Here is an 11,041-nt window from a genome sequence, read left to right on the forward strand (position 1 = left end):
AAGTTTTCAATTTTGATGAAGTCTAATCTGTTTTTTATTGTTGCTCATATTTTTGTTGTCATATCTCAGAATTCATTGCCTAATTCAAGGTCACAAAGATTTACATATGTTTTCTTTTAAGATTTTTCTAGGTTTAACTCTTAGATTTAGGTTTTTAATCTATTTTGAGTTAATTTTTACATGTGGATACTCAGTTGTCCCAGCATCGTTTGCTGAAAAGACTATTCTTTTCCCTAATGAATTATCTTAGCACCCTTGCCAAAAATCAATAGACCATAAATGTCTATGTTTTTTTCTGGACTCTCAATTCTATTCTGTTGATCGATATGCCTATCCTTACGCTAGTATCACACTGTCATTTTTTTTAAAATAAATTTATTTATTTATTTATTTATTTATTCATTTTTGGCGGCATTGGGCCTTCGCTGCGGTGCACGGGCTTCTCATTGCAGTGGCCTCTCCCGTTGTGGAGCATGGGCTCTAGGCGCGCGGGCTTCAGTAGCCGTGGCACGCGGGCTCAGCTGTTGTGGCTCGTGGGCTCCAAAGCACAGGCCCAGCAGCGGTGGCGCACGGGCCCAGCTGCTCTGCGGCACGTGGGATCCTCTCGGACCAGGGCTTGAACCTATGTCCCCCGCATTGGCAGGCGGACTCCCAACCACTGCACCACCGGGGAAGCCCCATACTGTGTTAATTGCTGTAGCTTTGTAGTAAGTTTTGACATTAGGTAAAGCATTGGTCTTATTTTTCGAGATTGTTTTGGCTATTTGCGGTGCTTTGCATTTCCATATGAATTCCAGGATCAGTTTGTCAGTTTCTGCAGAAAAGGCAACTGGGATTTTGATAGGGATTGCATAGAATACCATGTCTTACTTTTAGCAAAAACAAAAACATTTCCACTTTGACCGGAAAGTCTGTGGTTTTCAAGATGCTTGGTAGTAGGCAATTCTTATAAACTGCATTAAGTTAGCTCAGAATAAAATCAAGATTTTTGTCTCTCTGTTGCAGAACACATCACACTGATCACTTTAAATTTGGGTGAAATAAATACTTGTGTAACTTTGTAAGCACAAGGACTATGTCTAGTTTTGCTGACCACTGTATCCTGAGGCTAAGCCCAGAGCCTAATATATAGAGGAGGCTCAGAGTTGTTGAGAAAGGCAGGCATCTTCACTAAGAGGATAGAGAACAAAAGAGTAAGGATATACGGGCTTTTGGGGGGCTGTCCAAGGTGATGGCCAAGGCACTAGGATATGTAAAAAGAGCTCAGCTTGACCAGATACAAAAGTGCATGCTTTGTATTATTTCATTTACATGAAATGGTCAAAAGTCTGGGGGGGTGGGACTGTGGAGTGCCTGTAAATGGGCACAAGGTTTCTTTTTAGGTGGATGGGAATATTCTAAAATTAGATTGTGGTGATGATTGTACAACTGTAATGTTACTATCATTCATTCAGCTGTACACTTAAAAGTAGTAAATTTTAAGATATGTAATTTCTATCACAAGAAAACTATAAAAAAAAAAAAACCCTCCAGCTTGAGACTGGGATGTCAATTTCAGTTTTTTATCAGGGAAGATGCTGCAGATGAGGCAGGTCAAACGGGCTTTATTTCACTGTCAAAAAGAAAAAGTGGAGGGGTAGTGATTGAAAGGAAGAGTGGATCCGCACAAAGCAGTTGGGACCAAAGCTCCCTGAAAAGGTAATGATGGATCAAGGGCCAAGATTCCCATTGGGGATTGGCCTGAAAATGGGTCCGGAATACAAAGTAGAGAACGGACTCTAGGTTGAAGGGAGACTGGGGATTGGAAGCTTAATCCATCTGCCCAGCACTCGACAGCAAAGAAACAAAGAAGGTCGTGGCTTGCTTTTCAGCAGCATTAGGAGCACCACATTAGAAACGCTCCAGGGCAGGGCTTGGTCACCCTGGTGTGAAAAGACTACAGCAGCAGCCAGAGAAATGCGGCATCATGAAAACCTCCTAGTTAGGAGCCAGCACTTTGCCGTTCACCCTTGTCAGCCCAGCTGCGGGGATGGCTCAGAAGGGAAGGAAGATGATTGATAGTGGCCCCTGACAGGTTACAAGGGAAGGAGTAAATGTTCAACAAATGGCTGTGAGTCATGTTGGCTGGGCTGTCGGAATCCCAACCCTGCCCTTGATCTTGATGCTGGAGAGTTTGCATCCCTCATAGTCACTAAGTCTAAATCGCATCCAGAGGCTTTTCTGGCTTCGATACTTTTGCTCACCCCAAGCTCAAATTCACCCGGCCTTCAAAATCTGCTTCAATTATTTACAGTGCCAGCTCTGTTGTCATCATTTAACAACATGTGTCGTGTGCCAAACAGGCATGCATTCTCACACCAACCCAGTGAGTCAGGGACCGTTATCCCTGTTTTATAGATGAGGATGGAAACTCGAGACACAGATTAACTCGCTGAGATCACACAGCTGGTAAGGGGCAGAGGTGGGGTGTATTGAGCTTGGGTGTATCTGATGCCAAAACTCATTTTCTCGGACACTGAATGGGCACTCGCACAGAGCGGCAGACATGCCTGATATGAATAAAACAAAGACTAGCTATGTTGCCCGCCCGCTTACTAGCTGGGGAGTAAGGGTCCCACTCACTTTTGCAGCAGGATCTGGGGCAGTGGCGGGAGTTGGGACGGGGCACAGCAGCCTGCAGCCCTCAGAGGTGCTTGGGGTCCAGCTGGTTAGGACCTGTCATGGCCAGCCACTCAGCCAGCAATCCCAACACTGACTGCAGCAGCCTGGACCTTGCAGCTACGTTGGGCTCCCTTGGGGGCTTTCCGCTTTTGCAACCAGTTGGCCTGGTTTCAACCATTGCAGGGAGCAACAAGCCATTCTGAGTCACAAAGCTCAAGAAATCCACTCAGCTTTCAGATTATCAACCAAACATCCCATTCACTTGCACCTCAATTCAAACTAGAATGTTATGATGAAAGCCTACAGGCTTTGCTCAATCTTGGAGAGACTTTGATGCCCATCACTCCATAGGGTGATGGTAAGGATTAAATAGAAGGCATTATTCCCATTTTACAGGGAAGAAAGCTGGGTGAGAGGTGTTTCTACTCTGAGTGTGCCTGCCACCTTGTTTTGTGTTCATAGATATTCCATTAAAAAAAAATTTGTTCGTTGAATAACCGAGTCACCCTAAAGTCAGTGGAAGAGAGAAGAAAATAGAAGTATTATTTATTTAGTTTGTTATAATGTTGTCTCCATCCTGTCTAGTTCACCATGCTGGGGAAGTTTTCCTTTCTATTCCCTGTCTGGGCACTGAATTCCTGCCACCCCCTCGGATGATGCCTACTCAGGGGGAGCCTCTGGAATATTCAAGCCCATGGACTTGAATGGTGTAGTCGGAGGTGGTGGTCCAAACTAATGTTGTGGAGCCAGTAAATGTGAGTGGGAAGTAAAAGGTCTTTCCCCCACCTTTGCAGAACCATACAGGAAAGCAGTGAGGTGGGAAGCCAGGTACCGGCACTGTGGCAGAGAAGTGACTGACGTCATCATTAGGTCTGAGAGTTCTGCGTCCCTGCTATCCAGCTATTTCCTAATGATACTTGTTTCCCTTGATTTCTTCTCCCTTTCATAAGAAAGCTCAGCGTGGAATGAAACTCAGAGTCCAGCGTCTGATTTGAACGGAGGTTTTTATTATAAGTGATATTTGTGTTTTTTAAAATGAAAGTTTTTCCATGTATTGTCCCATTTTATAACTGACATACTTATAAGTACATTTTGCAGTCAGAACCTTTCAAGCCTTCTTGGAAAACAGTTGCATTATATCTTTAGACCACACGAGGGCAGCAGTGTCACATATAAAAGATGCCTGCCTTTGCTTTCTGAACAGATGGCACGTTTGTGAGATTTCATTGGATGTATTTTTCCTTTATTGAAGCACAGGGGAATTTCACATTTGCAGGTAGAACGGGGGAAGATAGTTAAAATTTTATACCGTATTTTTATCTTTGTTTATGCTGATAAATGTAGCAAAGGCAGTTGATTTATCCTCCTTTTTGCTGTTTTGAGTGATTGCTGTGCTAACAAGCTGGGGTGAGTGCTCATTACCACTGTGACCCTGGCAGAAGATGTTCTGTTGATTTTGCATTTAATTGGAAATGTCACAAAGATAATACATAAGCCCATCCTTCCTCCAAACCCTCAATACCCTTAGATAGGACTTAAATCCTGCTGTTGCTATCAGAAAATTTTTGCATTTAATCTTTCTCCACACCTATTCAGTAGGCAGAATCTAGCCAGCTTTCTCTGAAGATGGAACTCTGTGACCTTCCTTAACCTCATGATCATAGAAACTCTGAAGCACCTCTTTCACAGATAGGTCTAGTCCTGCTGGGTTCCTAATGTCCCCTGGCCCCTTTGGATGCAGGAGGTCTTAACTCAGAGCTAATCAGCTGACTCTTCCTAAGGTAGGACAATGCAGAGGTTACAATGGCAGACAGTTCTAACACCTATCCTATGAGCATATATAGTTTGTCAGGTTGTATGGGCCCATACGGTGTTTAACATTTTTTTTTAAAATTAATTGCCAACACTTAAATGCAAAGAGGTCTTACTAAAAATCCAGGTTTCTTGCTGAAACCTGGATTTTTCTTGAAACATTGGGCAATTTGGTATGACTAGCCCGGTGACAAAGGGCAGCCTTCTCTGTAGCTGTTTGTAGTCACTACACACCCGGGTGTCCCCTTTTGCTTCTCTGACACTGAAGGAGGTGCCAATTGAAATCACTTTGCACTGTTTTTGTCACAATAAAAAGGAAAATGAGCATTTAATACCCATGCCTGTCTCAAAGTAGAAAAATGAAAGATATAGTGAAGGCGCCACAGGTCTCAAGAAAAATCAGCCTGAATGTGGAGCTCCCTGCTTGGGCAGCACTTAGAGAAATTGCCAGCACCTTGAATTTCATTCCTGGAAGAGCTCTGTTTTTGAAGGTGGGCAGACCCGAGGTGGACCTTGGGTAGAGTCTCACTGTGATTTTGGTGAAATGGGGATAATCTCATTTAACCCTCACGGCAGCCCTGGCGAGGCAGGCACTACCTTAACAGGGTACGCTCTTTGGCACGGTGCCCGGGAGGCCACCTCCTGGCTCTTTCTTGGTTTGCTCTTGGGAGCGCTGGGTTTGCAGGCTGGTGATTCAGGGAGCTTCCTAACTAGCACTCTAGCAAGCTGCAGATTCCCTGCCTGACGGTGCTTGGGGAAGAAAGGGTTAAGCGAGCCGCGGAGCAAGAGAGGAAAGCCTTTGGCTTGGGGCTCCGACCCGGACGCGGCTGCACGCCTGTTCTGGAGCCTCGCGGTGCTAGCTGAGCTCCGTGCGGCTCCAAGAAGCTAGAGGAACAGACAGGAAATCCATGCTCGCTCTGCAGAGACAGCGGCAAAACGCCCAAAGCAAACAGCAGAGGAAGTTTGCTTTGGTGGAGACAAAGTCACAACTTTGCTCTTTCAAAGCCTCTGTTTACAAGTCAAAGCCGAGGCTCAGGCGGGCTTTCTCCGCACTCTCACCTCCAAGAGATGCCGCCCGCGGGCCTATCAGCTGCCTCTGGGGCTGCGATGACCCTGCGGGGGTGGCTCAGACGGAGAACCCGCTCTCTACGTCACGGGGAGCCGGGGCTGCTCACCCCAGACCTATCAGGGTCTAACTCGAGAAACGAAAAAAAAAAAAAAGCCTTTAGAACTGGTGACTTTTAGAGTTGAGCATCACCTAAAGAGTGAGGTGACGCAAAAGGAAATGGACAGGTGCTGTTCTTAAGCAATTGCAGCCGGAACAAAGGTGCTGAACCGTGCTGCTCAAAGAATGGAAACCACCAGAGATATCCCTAAGGGGTGGCGTTGGCTCTGTCACCTGAACGGTGGCCAACGATATAACTGGACTGGGTGTATCTGTTAGCTTGAAATAAAATAACTATCCTAATAGTCAGTGTCTGGAATAAAAATAGTTGGCTAAAGGTGGCGTTGGGTGAATTTTTAAAAACAATAGCACAGATCTTATGTAACTTTGTATTCCAATAACACCTTTCTTGTGGGGCACAGGTGATGCTCTCAGCTGACTAACAGGGAAGTGGAGAGGCAGAGGTACCAGGGAGAACCATGGAAACTGGGTGAGTGACTGGCTTTCTTGCCCTTGAAGGGCTGAAGGGAAAAGATCTCAGAGATGGTATAATACCATGGTCCAGCCCAATGGTTCTGGAGGCAGCCAAATGTGGTTTTTGTTCTTTCTTTTTTTTTTTAACATCTTTATTGGAGTATAATTGCTTTACAATGGTGTGTTAGTTTCTGCTTTATAACAAAGTGAATCAGTTATACATATACATATGTTCCCATATCTCTTCCCTCTTGCATCTCCCTCCCTCCCACCCTCCCCACCCTCCCCACCCCACACCTCTAGGTGGTCACAAAGCACCGAGCTGATCTCCCTGTGCTATGCGGCTGCTTCCCACTAGCTATCTATTTTACACCAAATGTGGTTTTGAATCCTGGCTGAGATGCTTTTTGCAGTGGAATGTTGGGCAAGTCACATTCCTTCTTTAAGCCTTTGTTTCCCAGCTTCTGGAAAGGAGATGGAGCCCCAAACTCCAAGGTTACACGGGGGTAAGTGACAGCATTGACATTCAAATGGAAATGTCTGATTTCAAAGCTCTGGCGCTTTCCACGGCGTACACTGCCTTTGAGTTAAAAACAGATCCCACCTCCTCACCCCACCACCCTCACCAACATTCTCTCCCAATTTAGATTTTGAGCTCTTAGACCCAGCACATTCGATCTCTGCTGTTAATGTTATGATTCCTCAGTTCAGGACTCTCCCACTTTCTGTCCATTCTTTGTCTCTTTCCAACCATAATTCCTGGTTAATCTTGGCTCCTCTTCATGCCTTTTTCTCTGGCCATCTCCACTTTCTGTAATACCCTTCCTTCTCTCGAGAAGGCTGGTTTTGTTCTCTGCCCCTGCATTTCTCTACACTATTCATTCCTAGGCTGTGTTCTGTGGGGCTCAGTGGGCAAACAAATTTGGAAAATGTTTGCTTTTTTAAATGGAGTTTTATGCTAATGTGCATTATAAATCTCTCAAAGGATGCTCTTGCATGCAGGGTTTCTCAAGCTATTTGGACCTAGGAATTTAAAACTCTTCTTCCCTCCCTCCCTCCCTTCCTCTCCCTCTCCCTCCCCCCCTTCCTTCACCCTTTCCTTCCTTTCTTCCTTCCTCCCTTCCTCCCTTCTTTCCTTGCTTCCTTCCTTTTCTCTTTTTTCTTTCCTTTTCTTTTATTCTCTTTTCTTTTCTTTTCACATTTCATGGGGCCAGAATGTCATAGTCCATGTTTTAGAAGCTACAGTTCTGCCCATTGTGGTTGAGGTTATCATGTTCCTCAATAGGGGGAGCCTAAGGCCAGAGTCTGGGACCAATTAGATTCCCAGGCAGCATATAATGAGGGTATCAATCAGCTCTGCTATTGCTTTTCTGGCAACTGATATTTTGCATCTAGAATTGTACTCTTACCATCTTACCTGGTAACCAAGTCGCTGTCTTATAAGGCATTCCAGTAAGGGCATCCCTGCTTTGGTCTCTTATCTGTTATCCCAATTCTTTTGGACCTATTTGTCATTCCAAGGTCTAGCATCAAACTTGACTCTGTATGGCTAGACTCTCCTCATGACACCTGCTTACATCTCTACCTGTTGTCTGTCAATATGCCTTTCCCCATGGGCCTAGCAGGTTTCCTGGTCTTCCTTTTTGGTCCTGTGTCTCGCTGATCCATCCTCACTCTTTGCCAAGTGTTTGGTATGATTTAATTGCTGAAGACTTCAGGTTCTGGGGGTCAGACAAACTGAGTTCAAATTTCAGTTCCACCACCTAAGAATCGCACAACCTTGGGTAAGTTATTCAACCTCGGGCTGCAATTTTCTCATCTGCAAAGCAGAGGTAATTCCCTCATACAGTCCCATGAGGGGTCAATGAGACAGTGTGTGTGAAGTGCTTCTCATACCACCTGTTACAGAGTGAGGGAGCAGTAACTCTCAGCTAGTCTATCATCCAAGTCCCAAGAAGCCCTTGGGACTTGGATGATAGAATTTAGCCCAATTCAGCCCACACTGAGCTCTCTCTGGCTCTATATACTTTATGGTTGGTATCTCAGACTCGGCACTTGATTTTGCTGGTGGCTTAGTTATCACTCCCCAAACTAAATTTGGACTTAATTAAGAAAAAAATATCGATAATTTCAAACATACCATAAGGAGAGAGAAGAATAACATGGATCCTCCTAGACTTGTCACTGGACTGGGTCTTTCATGATAGTTCTTTTTACTTTGTTCTGAGGTCAAATCTAACATGGTTGCATACACAGAATTCATGACCTTGGCCCTGACTGAGCAAGAGCGACCACTATGTATGAGGCTGTGTATAAGGATGTCTTAACTCAGCCTCTCTTGGAGGGTGGGCCCACCAAAAAGCTCTCTTTTCTCCATTTTTCTAAGGGCTGGGGAGGTGGAAAAATAGCCACCTACTGTATGGCTTCCTGCAAAATACACTTCATTGTCCAGAGCTAACATCTCCTGCCTTCCCCTGTTAGTTCTTCAAGGGCTTGAACTATGTTTAATTCATTCTTATATCCCCAGCCTCTATCTAAACTAAGCCTGGTGCAAAATAGCATTGTTTGAATGAATGACTTGATATTTTTTTCTAAAGCTTTATTAGAATTGCTTTTTAGTATCAAATTTGAATCCCAGCGGTCCACTTTTTTTTTTTTTTACCACTATTTACATTTTTTTTTTAATTAATGAATTAATTTATTTTTGGCTGTGTTGGGTCTTCGTTTCTGTGCGGGGGCTTTCTCTAGTTGCGGCAAGTGGGGGCCACTCTTCATCACGGTGCGCGGGCCTCTCATTATCGCGGCGTCTCTTGTTGCAGAGCACAGGCTCCAGACGCGCAGGCTCAGTAGTTGTGGCTCACGGACCCAGCCGCTCCGCGGCACGTGGGGTCCTCCCAGACCAGGCCTCGAACCCGCGTCCCCTGAATTGGCAGGCAGACTCTCAACCACTGCGCCACCAGGGAAGCTCCCGGGTTGTCCACTTTTGAGGCGTAAAGCTGCAGGCTGTAGAGGACAGATTGCAGAGCTAAATCTCTCTTTTTTTCTTTTCGTTCTTTTTTTTGTACTGGGTGATTGACATCTTGGGACAGAGCATGTTGACATCTCTGAAGCTGTTGAACAAAATAAAAACTTTGTGCAGGAGGGAACATGATCCGACATTTATTAATGTGGCACCAGGCAACATCTCTGGAAACAGATGTCTTATGCCGCAATTCCTCTTGATGGCACTGGAGCCTTAAATATCGTACCAAGTCCTGTCTTTCACATTCTAAATCCTATTATCTAGGTTAGCTCATCTGTATTCAAAAGATCAATGTTGCATTATTACAAAGATCCTTTCAAGTGTAAAAAGGATGGCACTTCATTACAGAAAGTAAAAGAAACTAATCAAACTTTCTTGGTGAAATCATTGACTTTTTTAAGTAAAGGGCAAATTTAAGAATTGAAAGTCCGAGATGGGAGAGAAGTCAGTGGTTTGGGCTCACTCCAGCATGCGTCTGGTTGTAGTGTGTGGGTCTTGGATAACCTAAAGAAGAAAGAGGCTTTCTTGAAAGTCTCAGTGCTTGCAGCTGTTCTCGTTTCTTCTGTCATTACTTGGTTGTGTGTCTTGGAAGAAATGAGCTGCTGGTGGAAAGACTCAAAGAGACACTCCACGATGCATGGCATACAGGTGGCACATGTATTGACCTGGTTAATAGAAATTGTTAGAAAGCCACTGGTAAATATTGTTTATTCACCATCTTAACTCTTCTTTCGACAGACAGTTCTGGTTTCTTATCATCCATCACCAGTTGGGTTCTGTGAGTTGTGTGTTAACAGGCAGGGTGTTTATTAGGGAGAGCCTTTAGGATCGACACCTGTGGAAGGAGGGGGAGGGAAGCAGCATAGGGTAGAGGGAGAAGTCGATGCACAACGCATGCTCAAGGTTACATACACAGGGATGAGGGTCTCTGGAGCTGGTATGGCCTTTTGGAGCTGTCTTCCCTGCGGAGGAGAGAGCCTGCCTGATAGTTGTATTGTAAGTAAACAAACCTGGAAAAGGTGCTTGACTTTAAGCAAGCCATTGGTCTTCAGTTGAGGCAATCCCAATAGGGAGAGGATAGCCGAGGGCTGCCTGCTGGCAGCATGCCCAACAGCCCGAGTTAAATTCCTTTTCGTTCTGAAAGCAGGATCTGGGCAACCCATCACCACATCTTACCACTCTTAACAGCTTAAAAGAAAATGTTCATTGACCATGTACCAGGTCTATGCTAGGTACTGGGGCTTAACAGTGATGAATAAGGAACAGTCCTTGCCTTCAAGGTATTTCTTTTTTTTTTTTTTAATTAATTAGTTTATTTATTTTTGGCTATGTTGGGTCTTCGTTTCTGTGCGAGGGCTTTCTCTAGTTGCGGCAAGTGGGGGCCACTCTTCATCACGGTGCGCGGGCCTCTCATTATCGCGGCCTCTCTTGTTGCGGAGCACAGGCTTCAGACGCGCAGGCTCAGTAGTTGTGGCTCACGGGCCTAGTTGCTCCGCGGCATGTGGGATCTTCCCAGACCAGGGCTCGAACCCGTGTCCCCTGCATTGGCAGGCAGATTCTCAACCACTGTGCCACCAGGGAAGCCCCTTCAAGGTATTTCTGATCAACCTCTTCTTGCCAGGATTTGTTGATTGTTATGATATGCCAGGAATGGTTCCAGGCACTCTACTTGTGTTCACTAATTTAACTGCTAAGCCATATGAGATAGCTTGAGCTCTTATCCTCACGATACAGATGAGGAAACTGAGGCAGGTGGAGGTAAAGCTTGGGCAGAGTTTTTCTCAGATTCCCTGCGGCCTGGTACTGTACGGCCTCCCAAATGTTGCCATTTCATCAAAGCCGTTATTCATCTTCCTGTAACTTGTGTCTGAGCTGACTGTAACGTTTGTTTTCTGAAAGATATTTAG

The 11,041-nt window shown here is 45.1% G+C and overlaps 1 long non-coding RNA gene across 1 annotated transcript; it reads left to right on the forward strand.

Moving 5' to 3' along the window:
* The first annotated feature begins 391 nt into the window (after positions 1-391).
* LOC309622741 lies at positions 392-8,767 on the forward strand. The gene is made up of 2 exons (XR_014241099.1): positions 392-6,490; positions 6,574-8,767. It is a non-coding gene; the product is annotated as an uncharacterized lncRNA (long non-coding RNA).
* The last annotated feature ends 2,274 nt before the right edge of the window (positions 8,768-11,041 follow it).

Source organism: Balaenoptera borealis (assembly GCF_965194805.1).
Source record: "Balaenoptera borealis genome assembly, chromosome: 2".
Taxonomy (NCBI): domain Eukaryota; kingdom Metazoa; phylum Chordata; class Mammalia; order Artiodactyla; family Balaenopteridae; genus Balaenoptera; species Balaenoptera borealis.